Source organism: Pararge aegeria, chromosome 15 (assembly GCF_905163445.1).
Source record: "Pararge aegeria chromosome 15, ilParAegt1.1, whole genome shotgun sequence".
NCBI classification, from domain to species: domain Eukaryota; kingdom Metazoa; phylum Arthropoda; class Insecta; order Lepidoptera; family Nymphalidae; genus Pararge; species Pararge aegeria.
In genome coordinates, this window is record NC_053194.1 from 8,352,910 (window position 1) to 8,369,255 (window position 16,346).

General features: G+C 35.9%; 1 protein-coding gene across 3 annotated transcripts in view; it reads right to left on the reverse strand.

Moving 5' to 3' along the window:
- LOC120630075 (uncharacterized oxidoreductase YtbE-like) overlaps positions 1-16,346 on the reverse strand; it is a 41,162-nt gene that overhangs the window by 20,523 nt on the left and 4,293 nt on the right. Inside the window, exon 2 of one of the 3 annotated variants that reach the window (XM_039899218.1) lies at positions 1,362-1,478. The exons of 1 other annotated variant lie outside the window; for it this stretch is intronic. The gene's annotated coding sequence lies outside the window, so the exon portion shown is untranslated. Of the gene's footprint in view, positions 1-1,361; positions 1,489-16,346 lie in introns of all 3 variants that reach the window. One more of the 3 variants, XM_039899217.1, reaches the window with a different exon arrangement.

The following is a 16,346-nucleotide window of genomic DNA, read 5'->3' on the forward strand; positions in this document are numbered from 1 at the left end:
ATTAAATTTTTTAACTCGGCATACTTCAATTCATCTACGATTGCTACATTCATACCATACCCTGTGCATCCACCAGCGCCATTGTGGAGGATTTTTGAACTGTTATTTAGCGCATACACTGGACACTTTTTCAACTTTTCTCCCATATAAGATGACTCTCCTTACCTCTACCCTCCATAGTTTATACTTTCACTTCTGTACTGTGTGTTATTTAATCCTAAGACTCCTTCTTATCTTAAGGAGAAGTTTAAATTTCTTGGAGTGCAGTCGGAACTTAGATCGAGTCGTGCGCTGACTTTGAGCATGCCGTTCCACAAAACGAAGTTTTATAAGCATTCGTTCACTGTCAAAGCTACTGAATTGTGGAATGCACTCCCATTGATCATAAGACAGTCGAAGTCATTGGGCATATTTAAAAATGCTGTTAAGGCTCATTATCTCGCTCAGTAAAGACGACTATTATTATTTATTATTATTTATTTATCTACTCAAACTCGTATTGAAGTATTTATGGTATATTAGGATATGTATTAGTATATTTATTTTTTTATATTTATCAATAGTATTTTTAATTTTTTTTTATTTGTGTAGTCTGGTTTATGTATTAGTATGTAGATATTTGTATGTATGTACTAAATAGTGTACCCCACCTATTTGTTTTATTTTAGTTTTCCTAATCCTAAGGTTGCCTGGCAGAGATCGCTACTTAGCGATAAGGCCGCCTTTTGTATCCTGCTTCATTCTTCATGTGTTTGTTCTTTTTTTGTCTTGTTTCTTTGCTTGAGTGGTGTACAAATAAAGAGTATAAATAAAAAAAAAAAAAAAAAAAAAATAGTTGCGATATTTCGATTTCTTTTTTCGACAACGGTACAACTTTTTGGCGCTTTTGAGATCAGTATGGTAAGTTCTGACAAGAACGTTCTTAACGGGAAGGTCTACAATAATTCAGCGGGAACTTTTTTTTTATTACAAAAAAATGTTCATCCCTGATGTTAACCTTAGATATATTGTAATTTGTAACACATGGGTCGCAAATGTGCGTGGGACCGACAGTCAACGGCGCAGCGGCGACATTCCCTGAATGGAACGCTTAACTTACAGAGATACGAAATCGTATCCCATAAACATTCTCACGATACTGAATATAGATAAAAACAACCACCCGACCGTTTCTATTAGCTGTAAACTATAAAAGTAATAAATAACATTTATGAAGGCATGCAGAAATACCAGATTATTCTGATTTCTGATTTAGATTTTCGTTACATAATATCATTTTAGCTTGGGAAGATCAGCCTTGGATATCTTGCGAGGAATGTTAGTAAGAGCATTTGCCTTAAGGGTACATTAAGCTATCATACCATCAGCGCACTCGTCTGGTCCGCATTCTTGGGCAGGGTCCGGTATCCGGCCAAGGAATGTCTGCAGCCAGCAACCCGAGACGGAAGGAGTAGCGGCGGAAGCGGTTCATGGAACAACTGTAAACACCTGGAATGTTCCAACTGCCATTCTGTTGCTATCAAATGTAAGCCTTATCTTAATGACCAATGGTCCAAAGTCATACTGATAATCGAGCATGCTTGTCTTTTGTTTACAGCTTGGAAACTCTGCACTGTTTTGTTATTTTATGGTCTTATGTATCTTTAAGTGCCAATCAAAAATAGACCTTCTTTCTTTAATTTTAGGGTGAGATTAAAGTTATTCACGGCATGTGTTATTACTAAAATGTTCTTGAACTTTCGATGCCACGACGCGCAACCGTCTCGCTCCAGTGTACCGTGCATCCTGCCTTACACAAAGTTTAATTTTCTGGATGTTTAGTTTATCAGTATCCTTAACTCTTGCTTGATAGCAACTGTAATTATAAGCGTCTATATAACTCTTTATCGATGTCTCTATTATTGTACAAATACTTTAACAGACTTAGGGTAAGATCATACTAATGTACTTGCCAACAGAAACCTTTCTTCCAGAATAATTTGACTTTGAATAGTTTATTTCCTGATTTCACATTCTATGATTTACTGTACACATTACTATTTCAATACAGCGTATGTCTACAAAATTATTTTTTAAATTTCATCTAGGTATTAGGCTATATTAATACATTAAGAACGTCTTGGTTTTTTGACGGCGAAACTAACGGCGTTTCTTTTCCGCATGAAAAAAGATTTTAAGCTTTCTCAATACTGTAAATACTTTGGAGGGCGTGTTTGTTTTAAAAATTACCAGTTCCAAGATAACCGACCTCCTGCTGAGAAAGTACATGTGTTTACAATTTTTATGTTGAAATACATTAAGCGTCACAAATTGTCCCAGTCGATTGTTGATTAAACAATCGAACGGGTCCCGCATGCCTCGTCCGTCTCAATTGTAAACAGTTATTGGAAATCAATTGACACTGACTTCAATTGACTTAATAGGTAGGATGAATGACGTTCAAACAACAATGTCTATCGACTGATTACCAAGAGGGAAACTACTATCCGACTCAACTATTCGATGCAGGAACTGTGGCTACCATAGCCATGACATATGAGTCCATACCTTTACGCTTTTAACTCTATGTGTTGATAGCCTGGTATTACGGTGATTGCCTAAGTCTAGGGCGATAGAATACAGCTTCGACGACCGATTTCGATCCTGGCACGGACATCGAAAATTTTGGAGTTATGTGCATTTTTAATCTGAGCAATCAAATATCACTTGCTGTACAGCTATGGAAAACATAGTGTGAAAACCAGCTTCAAGCTTGTCTGTGAGTTCTCTATAATGTTCTCCAGGGTGTGAAGTATACCAATCAGCACTTGGCCAGCGTGATGGACTATGGCCTGAATCCTTCTCATTGAAAGAGGAGAATCGCGACCTGTAGTGGTTCGTTAATTGGTTGAAGATGATGATGATGATGATAGAAAGACGAAGATTTTCCCTGACCTTATTATACATTCTGACAGAACAGCTCAATTAGCCCAATAGATTTGTGTTTCAATTTGCAGCTAAGATTTCTTAAACGTTTGTGACGGACCTAGATTGTAAGAACCTACGCTACTTGACGTTTCGTTCTTCTTTTGTAAACTTTTATTTGCATATTAAACGTTGTTAGTGAGAATATCAAAAAATCATTAATTTTCTATATCGTTGAAAATAATATTCCATGCCGACCAATTTAAATTAAATGCCAACAAACAACCACTTTTTGTTTTCGGTTAAATAAACATGGCAGCTTCTATCCCTGACGTAGGAAAGGGTATGAATTAAGAAGGTCTTGTTATTTTGTCCTTTTTTGCTACATTAATCCTTTTTCTTTGTTTTATTTCAATACAAACCTCGGAGGCTTTTAATTTTCAGATGGACGATGTCACATTCTGCAGAAGAGTGCAATTCCTTTTTTGACTCTACTGTCCTTTTTGCCACACACGAGCTTTGATAAAAGTCATATTATGTGTTAAGATTTAGTTATAAGTATAGCTATGTACTTTATTTATTCAATGAAATTAAATTCTATGTGTGTGTATTCTAAGATAAAAAGTTACTTTGATCAAGTTCTAGCATTTACCATTTTGATGATAAAAGCCTTTGAGCCAAATCACGTAGACATCTTGTGCATTAAATGTCTTTGCTGTAACAGCCATAGAATAAATAACATAAAGAACCATCATTCAGCCATTATTGCATTAAGTGCAGTGTGTCCAAAATCAGTTAAAACGCCCCGCGCACGTCTGACTTCACACCCGCGGAATGTTGCTAGCTCACAAACTTTTCTCATTTTCCCCATTCTATAGTAAATGTTAAGAACATTAGAGATACAATAGTTACTGTTTATCGTTTATCGGTTTCTGTATGTTCTTAATTCTGTAATCACAGCGTGGCAAACGTGTCCTTAGTGCCTCATTGTGCCATATAGGTCTCAGGCCTCTAAGCACTGCCTCTGAGCAGGCGACTGGCGCAGTTGACAGCTACCCTGCTTTCAGAGTCCTAGACCGTGGGTTTGATTGCCACAACTGGAAAATATTTGTGTGATGAACATGATTGTTTTTTAGTGTCTGGGTGTTTATCTGTATATTATAAGTATTTATGTGTATTATATTCATAAAAATATTCAACGGCTATCTTAGTAGGTACCCATAACACAAGCTACGCTTACTTCGGGGCTAGATGGCGATGTGTGTATTGTCGTTGTATATTTATTTATTTATTAATTATTAATTAGTGTGGATAGTAAGGATTGTTATCGGAGGACATTGAAATCTCGAAGTTTCTTTTTCACTCAGTCATTGAATCAGTATCTCCACTAGGGAGTGAAAGTGAGGTCGCCGCGCCGCTTTCTATCCGCCATTACTATCGCAACAGCTCTGGCCAACCTTGCGAAAGCCACAAGGTACCTTCTATTGCGACTAGTCAATTGGAAAGCTGTGACTTGGTTATAACACACCTTTATATATAAATGGTGAAAATCTATTTACAGTCAAAGTCAATTTTTTTTTGTACACTACATGACTGCAATCTCACCTGACGAGGGATAAAATTAACGTGTCCATGTACCACACAAGGTACAAGGTACCTTCTATTGCGACTAGTCAATCGGAAAGCTGTGACTCTGTTATAACACACCTTTATATATAAATGTAAATCTATTAACAGTCAAACTTAATTCTTTTTTCAAACTAAACAAATAAATAGGTATACATACTTGATACTACCACAATACACACATCGCCATCTAGCCCCAAAGTAAGCGTAGCTTGTGTTATGGGTACTAATATGGTTGATGAATATTATTATAAATATAATAATTCAGATAAACACCCAGACACTGAATACACTCATATTCATCACACACACATTTTCCTCTTGTGGATATCGAACCCACGGTTTAGAAGCAGAAAGCAGGGTCGCTGCCCATTGTGCCAACCGGCTGTCAAAATATGTAAATATTTAGAATTAAAAATATTTAATTCAAAATTCATTTATTTCAAATAGGCCTAATATAAGCACTTTTGAAACGTCAAGTCTGTCTGTGTGTGTGTGTAGAACATACTTACATTTACAATTTTTTAGTCCATAATGCGAGAGACAAAAGCAGAGCTGTGTGCTTCCAATAAACATTTTCATTAACAAATTCGTAAATTCTATAGTAACTTTTATATAAAAAATGAGTTTTAATACATTGTTCAAACTTATGTACGGGTAGGTAATTATTTGGTGAATTTCATAATCCCCAAAGCTAAATGATCTGGCTTTGAGTCTGGATAAGGGCCGATTAAAATTAGCTTTTTTGTTTATTACAAGGATTGTTTAATGATGGTATATGATGAAAATATCTTATCTCTTAGGATCGTTGGCACTTTCCTAGCTGGTTTAGGAATTTCAGGGAAATAGATATCATTAAATACTATAATAAACTAGCGGACTCTCCACCTACCAGGTCTAATTGTGCTTCTAAACCATCCAGAAACGTATAGCAACAAACGCACAAAATTCATTAAAATCGGTCCTGTTAAAGAGGACTTACGAGTAGGTGACAAACACACATTCAGAAAGGTTTTAGTTGTCTTCTGGCTATTTAAACCTTTTCTAGAATTGTATCAACAAAAGCTTGTATTTATAAAGTACTTGATCCAGCTACCGTGACATATAAGTAAGATGAGTTCAAAAGTGGTACCTATAGGTCAAATGAAGGCCAGTGCAATAAATGTGACCTACTAGAAATACAGAAAATATCTATACATAGACATTTTTCATTTTATTATTATTTTTACAATTCCGTGGCTATCTTCAGAAATATACGATAAAATACAAAATTTTCTCAAGATCAATTCATAATTTAAAGTAAAATAAAAAAAACCTTAGCGTTGTGTGCAGTGGCGTGCACAGGTTATGCAGATGATAAAAAATGAAGAAAATCTCCAGTACGAGTTACGTTACTACGAGAATACTTAAGGGTAGGCTTTTTATAATTCTTACAATGCCTATCCTTAAGTTTTTTAAAACTCGTACGGAAATTTTTTTTATCATCTCTTCCATGCACGCCACTAGTTGTGTGTATTCAAATTGTATCCTTACAAATCGAACTGACCTTTTCTTCATCTTTCCATAGTATAAAACAAAGTGGCTCCCCCAGTTTGTACGCTTAGATCTTTTAAACTACGCAACGAATTTCAATGCAGTTTTCTGCAAGAGAAAAGTTTATATGTCGTATACGTGCATATTTGTAAAGCTGAGCCAAGAAATCCAAAATAGTAAATATATAATGATTCCGAGTAACTCGCTGACGTGGGTTATGAATTGATGAATAACTTAATAACTTATTATAGACGCTGCCTTTAAGTCAAACGTGACATCATAATAAATCTAGTAGGCAACGTTATGTAAAGCTAATCTTGTCAGGCAAAATGCATTTTTCACTCAGTACCACATTTAAAACCAGTAAACGTGGCAATATTTTATATATTATTTTATTTTCTCTTCTCTCGTTTGCGTCATTGGTTCCCACAATTTATGTGACTTTTTACGCGAAAAGTGTTTGCAGTGAAAATCCAATGGGACACTTTGGTTTCTTTCAGAATAATTCTGGTCAAAATGTTTTGGATATGCTTTCACCGCTGCGGCATTAGGATAAAATCAACTTTATAATAACGTCGAGAGTACCTGATACCCGTCAAATTGTGAAAAAATACCACCCATTTATTTCTAAACTTTTCATGTCTTCATATTCGTGGTAATAATTTCCATTGAATATGTACAGATATCTATAAATTATCATTTAATGAAAACTATAATGTTGTTGATAAAAAAGCACACAAACTTTGAATATTTGTGTTTTATGTCATGTCCAGGCACTAGATTGCAGTCTTACATGCAAGTGTTAGAGCCAAAATTTTGCAAGATCTATTAGAGAATTTGGTAAATCTGATTATTTTATTAACTCCCCAAGCAAAAACGACGAAGTGTTTTAAGTTTGACGTGTCTGTGGCATCGTGTTTCTCGAACGGATTAACCGATTTTGATTTTGTTTTTTTTTATTAAAAGGTAAATTGTTCGGGAGTGTCTTTAGCTATGTGTGTGTATGTGGGTTACATATTTTTTCACTACTTTTTCAATATGGGCAGTGGCGTGCATAGAGGGTATGCACAGGGTATGCAGATGATATAAAATTAAGAAAATCTCCAGTACGAGTTATAAAAAGCCTACTCTTAAGTATTTATAACTCGTACTGGGGATTTTCTTTATTTTATATAATCTGCATACCCTGTGCATACCCTCTATGCACGCCACTGAATTTGGGTATTAAATTTAATTCAAGGTCTAGTAGAATAATGTACAGTATATTGAACTTACATTATAAAACAGTCAAGTAAATTTTCTAGCTAAACAGTGAAAAAAATGTAGCTCCAACTGCGTGCAAACCACACAATAGGTCTGTATCGTTATAGTGTGAGGGCATTCTTCGTTCATCCCAAGGCGAAGAACACAATGACCATTGTGCAATCTCCACAGACAAACGATGTGAAACCAGATCCTTGTACATATGCAGCATACGCTAAACTGTCATCTTAAAAACTGCGCATTAGCGTGAGTCAGAATCCAATAAAACAAGGTAGGTACATAAAATATGTAATCCTAATGACTTTATATTTGAAGTCGAAAACGGTTGCTATTCGGTATATCATGACCTGTTCTCGCTAGATAAAGCTAAATCAATCCATACTAATATTATAAATGCGTGTTTATTTGTACTTATTTTACGCCATAACTAATCAACCAATCGAATTGATTTTGGCAGAGAGTTAGTTAAAAGGACGGAGAGTAGCATACTACTTTTTATCTCAGTTAAACAAACGGTTCCCGCGGGATTTTGAAAAACGCGGAGGAAGGACGCGGGCAAAAGCTAGTCTAATTATAAAGCTGAATATAAATATTCAGGAACAGCACTTAGGAACAAATTTTTCGAATTCAAATATCTTTTTGTTTTTATAGTTTACTAGCTGTTGCCCGCGACTTCGTCTGCGTTTTATTTTGTTTTTAAAGTATTCAGTATCGCTAAGCCTTAAATGATTATAGTAGTATATATATATATATATATATATATATATATATATATATATAACATGTGACTGTCAATTAAATATAGACAAATAATTTGCAATAAAATAAAATTGCGACTATAATTAAAGATCTAAGCTATCCTATCTCTTAAGTTGGACCAGACTGCTCACGGTGTGCCCATTTAATTCAAAATCGGTTAAGTAGTTTAGGAGTCCATCGCGGACAAACATCGTGACAAGAGATTTATATATATTAAGATTTATCTAGGATTGTATGCGATTTAACTCAACACTACGCCCAATAGGAGCAGAGCATCAATGAAAAATGTTGCAAAAACGGAAAGAATATATTCTTTTTGAGAGATTCCGATGCGTGCAATGTGTAAACGGTTAAAAGAAAACCACACCAATGTAGGTAAGTCAACGAAAGCATAATGTCTATCTTTTTAGGTTAATCTATATATATAAAAGAAAGTTGTGTTAGTTACACCATATATAAGTCAAGAACGGCTGGACCAATTTTTATGATATTTGATATAAAGACGAAAAAGGTTGTTATTACCTCTAAACCGCTGATTAACTTATTTATGTTAAGTTTTTGCTGAATCAATTAGAATATGAACCCAAAATATTACCACCTTCCTGGGAAATGGGATTATATCAGCTAAAGTCTAATCATTCTGTTAACAAACAAACAAAGCGTTAATTACTTTGACATCAATAACAACATAATACTTTGTTACTGAATTTTAACAAAAGGAGCAATTAATATGTTATCAGGTCACCACTAATGCGGTGTCAAATTAATAAGGAATTATGTTCAATAGATTCTAAAAAGTAATTAAAAGAATAAGGTTTATCAAAATTTTCCTTTCTCAATAAATAATTAGAAGGTATAGTTACTATTATAATGAAGAAGAAACTAGAGAATCTTAAACACAACCGAGGGTAATCTGAGCTGTTCTTTGTTTCATAAGGAGACATCGACCGGAATGGAACACACAACGTGACCGTTTTGTCGGCTCATTAACTTATTAGAATTTAATATAATCTTAAGCAAACGTATTGGACGCTTTACTTTCAAATATTGCACGTCTTCCGTTGCTACTTTTGGTTTACTTATAGTTGAGTCACCTACCATGTGATTCCGCAATGGATTTAAAAAAATAAATGTCATCTTGTTTATAACGAAACAGCAGTGTACCCTTAGTACAAGATTTGGTCGCTTGCAGGAAGAGGATCGAGGAGTCGTTTTCGAGTATCGAAATACTTGAACAACAGAGTATGTTTCATAATATTGTATTAAAGCTAAAATCTGTAATTCTTCAGCAAGGGCTTTTGGCACAGCGTTTACAAAATAAAAATCAGAAGCACAGGATTTGCGACTCCAAAACGAGTGACATTAGGCCCATTTTAATATGACGGTATATACTTTGTTATGCGAATACAACTCCTCGCAAATCCTGTACTGCTGATTTTTGTTTTACATACATTCTGTCAGAAGCCCGAGCTAAAAAATTGTAGGCAAATTTGAGACTTAATACAATCCAAATAAGATCCATTTTACTTCGACGTCTAAGTATTTCAAGTCGAGAACGACTCCTCTATTGCTAGCGACCGAATCTTGTACTAAGGCTGTGCTGTACTTTATTTGGAAGGCTCGCTGACGTCACCCCTTCAAATTTGGCAATGCCAGGCGTTCGACCTCGAACTGTAGCGGCGTGGCATAGCGTCGTAACTTCACAGTGATAAAACTGCGCAGCAAGAGGCCAAAATTTATTTGGCTTTACTCCTCTGTGATGTTAAAATTGAGTTTGTATCGCTTCCACGTGGGCGAAATAATTTGGAAATAAAAGAGCAACTCAAAGAATTTGCATTTTGTAATCATTTCGATTCGTGTTAGGTACACGATTGTTAAATGAGACAATTTTACAAAAGATACCTACTTACTTAGATGAGCCGTTCGCAAAATTTGAAAACCAGTAGTTTTATTAATATCTATTTAATTATTAATTGAAACAAAATATTACTTATTTTAGAGTATAATCTTGGCAGCCTTAAGCCAGAGTACTGCACATTCCTCTTAAATAGCAGATTAGGTACTTAAATACTTCTACCTATACTAGTACTTAAAGACGAAACAACATTCATCATACTCGCAATGTACGAGTAGTTATGCGAGAAAACATATATCAGTACCCAGTGTTCTACAGCTGTAAACAGCCCTGAGTACCTACGTCGGATTGTCCAGCCCACGGATGACGTAGCCCACGTGTTCGACCATTGGAAAATCGCAGTATTTAAATAGGTGTTTAATCAATAGATGTGTGTAGGCTGAAGGTCGTAAATATTGCGACATATTTTATACTAGCCATCGATATAAATCTTGTTGTCGTTGATATTAGCCATTGTATATATAGATAGATGTCCACAACAATCAAAGACGGTTGTGGGAAAATCATTGTCATGGTGATTAAACATCAAGGTTGCTTGCTACTTTATCTTTATCAGGACTACCTTACAAAGAAGTTTGTTAATGAACTAAAAGGATTGTTCGAAAATTAAATTTTGAACTGCGAAACGAGGGTAGGTTCCACAGAATGAGTCAGAAAACTTATCTTCGAAATTATCGCAGAACTAATGGGCGTGATATAAAATGGAGATCAGATACTGATAAAGAAGGAAACATAGTTAAACCAACTCCAAACGAAATCATAAACGTCTTAAGGAGCTAGAATACAAATGAGGAAAATATGAGATCTCTTAGATGCTAATGCTTGGTGAACAGTTTTTCTGAGTTTACAATGAAACCCTTATTTTAGTTCTCAGTAGCCTTTTTGTCGCAGCTATAAAGACTTGAATGTGTTATAAAAATACTCTATAAATCCTTGTATGCGGGTTAAGACAATAGAGACTGGTTATCTTAGAAAAAAACAACAGAAACATTATTCACAAAAGAACTTTAAACATTTACAGTCTATTTTTTCTTTTAACTGCATTAACACATCATCCTGCCATCATGATCTCATCGAATAAGTACTAAGCTGATAATAACTTATGTAGTCTTTTGCAACTTTATAATTCGAACATAGATAGGTACCTCCGCAAACATTGCGATACTAGGGATACTAGGTATCGTGTACATCCGGAAGACTGAGTTATGGGAAATTCAAAGATAGATAGAGATAGATAGATAGATAGATATACTACGACAATACACACATCGCCATCTAGTCCCAAAGTAAGCGTAGCTTGTGTTATGGGTACTAAGATAACTGATGAATAATTTTTATGAATAATAAATATACATAAATACTTATAATATATAGATAAACACCCAGACGCTGAAAAACATTCATGTTCATCACACAAATATTATCCAGTTGTGGGAATCGAACCCACGGCCTTGGGCCCAGAAAGCAGGGTCGCTGCTGACTGCGCCAATCGGCCGTCAAAAAAGTAATGATAAAAAAGTAATGCTTGAAGCAGATGTTCAAGACTGGATTCTAATCGTTACGCAGCGAATTCCCCGACACCTAACATCTGTACTAGCCTCTAACCACTAACCGCGTAGACTAGCGAGAATACCTCTGAGAGGGAAGGGATTAAATCGACGTTGAGTCAGCGTCGTGGCCCAAATTCCACCGTACACCATCCGCTAGACACCTTCAATGGAATACCATCCAAAACCCGTTACACACAAGCACCAGAATGCTTTGCATTAAAGGTTAAAGAGCCGTTGTTCCATACTTTAGCTGTCTGTAGCATTAAATGTCTAGCAGATGCCTTATGGTTGTTGAAATCTGTTCAATTTGCTCTTGTTTCTGAGGCACAGATATTTAAGCGACTAGAATTCGACACGACCTTTAATATGACCTAAGATATTTTTAAGTAGCTGGTATGTATACTTGAATATTTCACTGCCAAAACCATACCTATCTATTGATACTTGAGCAATAAGAGTAAACTTTTAGGGCCTTATGAATAAATCTTTTTATAACTGACACTAACTCTTCAAAGCTCAGAGCGTGAAAAAACTCCGAAAACATTATTACTACTCCAAAGTAATGCCAGTTTTATTTCTAAGGTCCATATAATTAGTGAGCAGATGTAGTCAGGATCATCTGCAAGTATATTTAAATAGTCGTACAGCTATGGGGCGCCACAACTTACTTGGTACAATAGATGCTATTATTAGTGAAGCGACCTTCAGGGCTGCGTCCGGGAATGTCTTCGATGGTTTCAAGAGCCCTATTTTCCGAGAATCGTGGTACACGCGAACACAACGCACATTTTTTATAGTTCGTACAGAGAAGATAGATGGATGAAACGAGTTTGATATTTAGTTGTCATAGCCGGTTCTTCTCCTTTGAAGGAACACTACAGACGTTTGCTTGACTAAAGGCTTTGTTAATTGAGTAAGTTAATTTTATCAGTTCAGATGGACTAAACTGACATCCCATATGATGTTAAGTGGAGAACCATCATAAAGAGAGCAACACTATGCAGGACATGCGAGGAACGCATACAACAAATGGCCGCCCTGCGTCCTTCAGTCTGGGGCGTAGGCTTTATGGCTCTTCAGACCGGAACAGAGCAATGATGCTTCGCGGTAGTACTTCCCCAGACGAGCTCTGAAAAGGCTTCTGAAAACTGCACGCTGTATGAAAAATATCAACCTACTCGAAATATCTATGTTAAATATATACCAAACTGTAATTTCAAGTTAAGAATTATGTACCTTATGAGTTAAGGTCAAGGGTAACGTGAAGGGGAGGTAAATGAACTAGGAATGTACCTTTATTGTACCATTGTACACTACCAAAAATTATGTATGTAGTGTATAATATGCAGTACATAACTAACTAACTACAGTATATTAGGTTAATTTAAGATCTGTTAACTTTAAATTCGTTAATAATAATAATAAAGTTTTCAATTAGAGGCATATAAACCCATATATCAGCTTTTATTTTAGGACTATACAAACAAATCTATAATTAAATGTATATATTAAAACTGCTATCTAACTGAAATAGTTAATAAAAATATTTCAGATGTCACAGGATCTTAATTTATTTTCTGTTCCAGTCTCGATGAACAGATAGCCAAAGTTAGTTAAGTAACAGGTTGCCAGATCGGTTAAGTTCTGAGCATTAACAGATCCAGAACAAATATACATTTAACGATTTATGTTTGATCTAAAATAATATTAAGGTGAAGTTTCGAGACGAAAGGGGCGAACTATAAATTCCATCGCCTTCTTAGCGCCAGCCTACCTGTGGAGTAAAAAAAAAGTATTCTGGTTGTTGGGCCGCGTCGGCGCTTTTGAGATAATTTATAAGGCTTTGCCTTTCTTGGAATTTCGAAATCTCGCCGAGATAGCTCCGTGCCCAACTCGCAGCTTCAGCGGATGGAATGTAACGGATTCGGATAGAAAAAGTGTGTATTGTATTAAAATGTATTGTGTAAAGTTTTTGTATAGCATTCCAATATAAAGATCCTATTAAAAGCGAATAATTAGGATTTTTTTAAAGTGAGGGTACCTATTTAATCTCAAAAAAAAAACAATAAATTATCACTCTTCTATGCAGCAACTGATGAGGATTAAGCGTTATACTTAATACTTATTCGTGCCGTTTGGTGATGGCAGATCAGGATACAGATGTCACCCGTACTGTTCCAGCGTGTTTCGTACGAGGCGACTAAGGCAATATAACGGAGAACTGGCAGCAGCGTTCTCTGTCCTACTACTACCATCTTCTGCGATCACCAACCCATCTTTACAGCGCGCAGTGTGGTAATAAAGGACACACCCTGTCGTTGGGAGAGAATTTTAGTCCAGCAGTAGACTATAAAAGGCTATTTATTAATGATGAATGCACGTTCACATGTTTCATAACCTCCGAGTCGTACGTGATCAAAAACACATACCTGACTATTAGTCAGGTATGTGTTTTTCAAGGACGAAAGAAAGTTTTTTTCATATCGTACGACCTATAAAAGGAATTTCAAAACCCACCCATACACACCTCACGCTTTATCGGAAAATGTTATAATTCCAAAAGATACTAAAATTATAAAAGCATAATTGTTATTTTTAATATAAATTGCTGCATTCTGGACTAGACTACGTGGATACCTAATAGACATACGAAAAGGCAATCAAGCTGAATTGCCTTAAATGTCACTCCAGCTAAGCACAGAGCACAGGTTGGGCCAAAATTATTTTTGCCCCACCTGTGCTTTGTTTAAAATTACTTCACCTAACCTTTTTTAATATCTCTTTTACAACCTTCTAAAGGTTCTATGCGGGCAATGTCGTATACTTCTATCTGGCATCTGTATGAGGTAAAACAATACAGCAGCCATTTAAAAGTTTAATGTTTGAAAATAAGTTTCATGTTTCATTTTATGCGTGAGCAAAGAGGATGCTTTCTACATTCAAGTATTTTTGTATGTACTTTAAGCCGACGGCCGTTCAGACGATTCTGGGAAAAGAAGGCCGCATACCACACTGAGAGCTGCTATTGGATCGTTCAGTGCACGCCTTAGGGTGTAAACAGATTGACTGCAAGCCGTTTCAACTCTATATTTTAACAGCAAATGCAGTTCCAAATCAAATACCAACTTTTGATACGTCGTAACGTCATATGTTGATGGACTGGACTATGCGCAACTGCATACATAGATTATCACTTCAACATTGCAGCTTGGGTGAGACAAAACGCGGACTGGGCAAGTTAATTGGCAGTTTATATGTCAAATGAAAAATAAACTGCAGTTTTGACCCTCCCTTACACTTCGAAAGCAGTTCTTCTGTACGGACCCTAATACGCGCTTGTCTCAGAAGCATCGCTTTTATTTCTTCAGACCCGTTTTGTACTGCAGTAGGTATCAGCGGGTTTCATGATTGTTTGTTTTTGATTTTGTCGTTTTGCGATCATTATACCTGTATATCTACTAAGTATGTAGGTGTATCTAGCTGAAAAAAACATTTAGGAATTCGAAATATTTTTTCAGTCATTGGTTAATTCAAAATAAATCCATAGATCCGGAGGAGAGCGGGGACCCTGAGACACAGGTTTTATTTTAAAACTTACTTCAGGATTCCCAACACTATTGTAAAATGACTATTTTAACAATAAATTTCATTTCATTTCATTTCATTTCATAGAGAACTAATACAATCCTTGTCCTTCGTTCACGCAAATACTTATAGATAATAGTTCGTGAAATTTCTATATATTTACTTCATAATAAGCTTCCGAGTGAACTGAACACATCAGATATACCACTCGTCTAAATGATGATGATGATACTAGATATTTAAAGAGCCAGAGAGTATCTAAAATAGGTTAATTTTATACCCGAACACAACTCCTCCCGAGCTCTTCCAAATAAATTTTCCCTTTGGCAACACCAAAACACCTAAGTTCGTGTATCGCCGCATCGGTGGTAGGTAAACTAATATGGAGCTCCATGATCGTGTTTATATACTCTTTTTATTGTTTAGTCACGAATGACCACAAACTCAACCAGGCTAGTAGGCAGTTTGGTACTTAACTATTAACCTGTTCCATTCATTGAAACTACGAAGCGAGTCGAGTTGGTTAATATGGTAAGCAATAAGAATGTATTTTAGAGCTTACTCTCTGCTAGATTTTGTATGGTAACTGAATATCTAGTTAATTAAGGCTAAATCTTTTTGGTTTTGGTGTGTGTGTGACCAAATATATAGACCTCACACACACACACACACACACACACACACACTAAAATTGTTGGGGCACTGGACGAAGTTTTGGATGATAATATATAACGATAATTAAAGCTGCCCTAAAGCTGGCCATCCGAGTTCAATGGAGGAAAGTTATTAGCGCTAGTCAAGCTAGTCATCTTCTTATTGTAGAATAAGAAGATGACTATATAAACGGTTTGACGACCTCCCTGGTGCAATGGTAAGCGCTGTGAATTTAGGTACGAGGTTCCGGGTTCGATTACGGACAGGGGCAATTTGGGAATTTTTAATTTCTGAATTTTCTCTGATCTGGTCTGTTGGCTGCCGACAAAGACTTGCCACTAAGCGATTTAGTGTTCCGGTGCGATGTCGCATAGAAACCGATTAAGGGTATGACTACCATACTCCATAACAGGTTAGCCCGATACCAACTTAGACTGGATCATCACTTACTACCAGGTGAGGTTGCATTGGAGCAACAGTTACTAGTCATAGGAAAAAAGAATGTGCCCAGAAGTGGGATATTTAGTCAATAATAATCAGATGGCGACCTATACAAT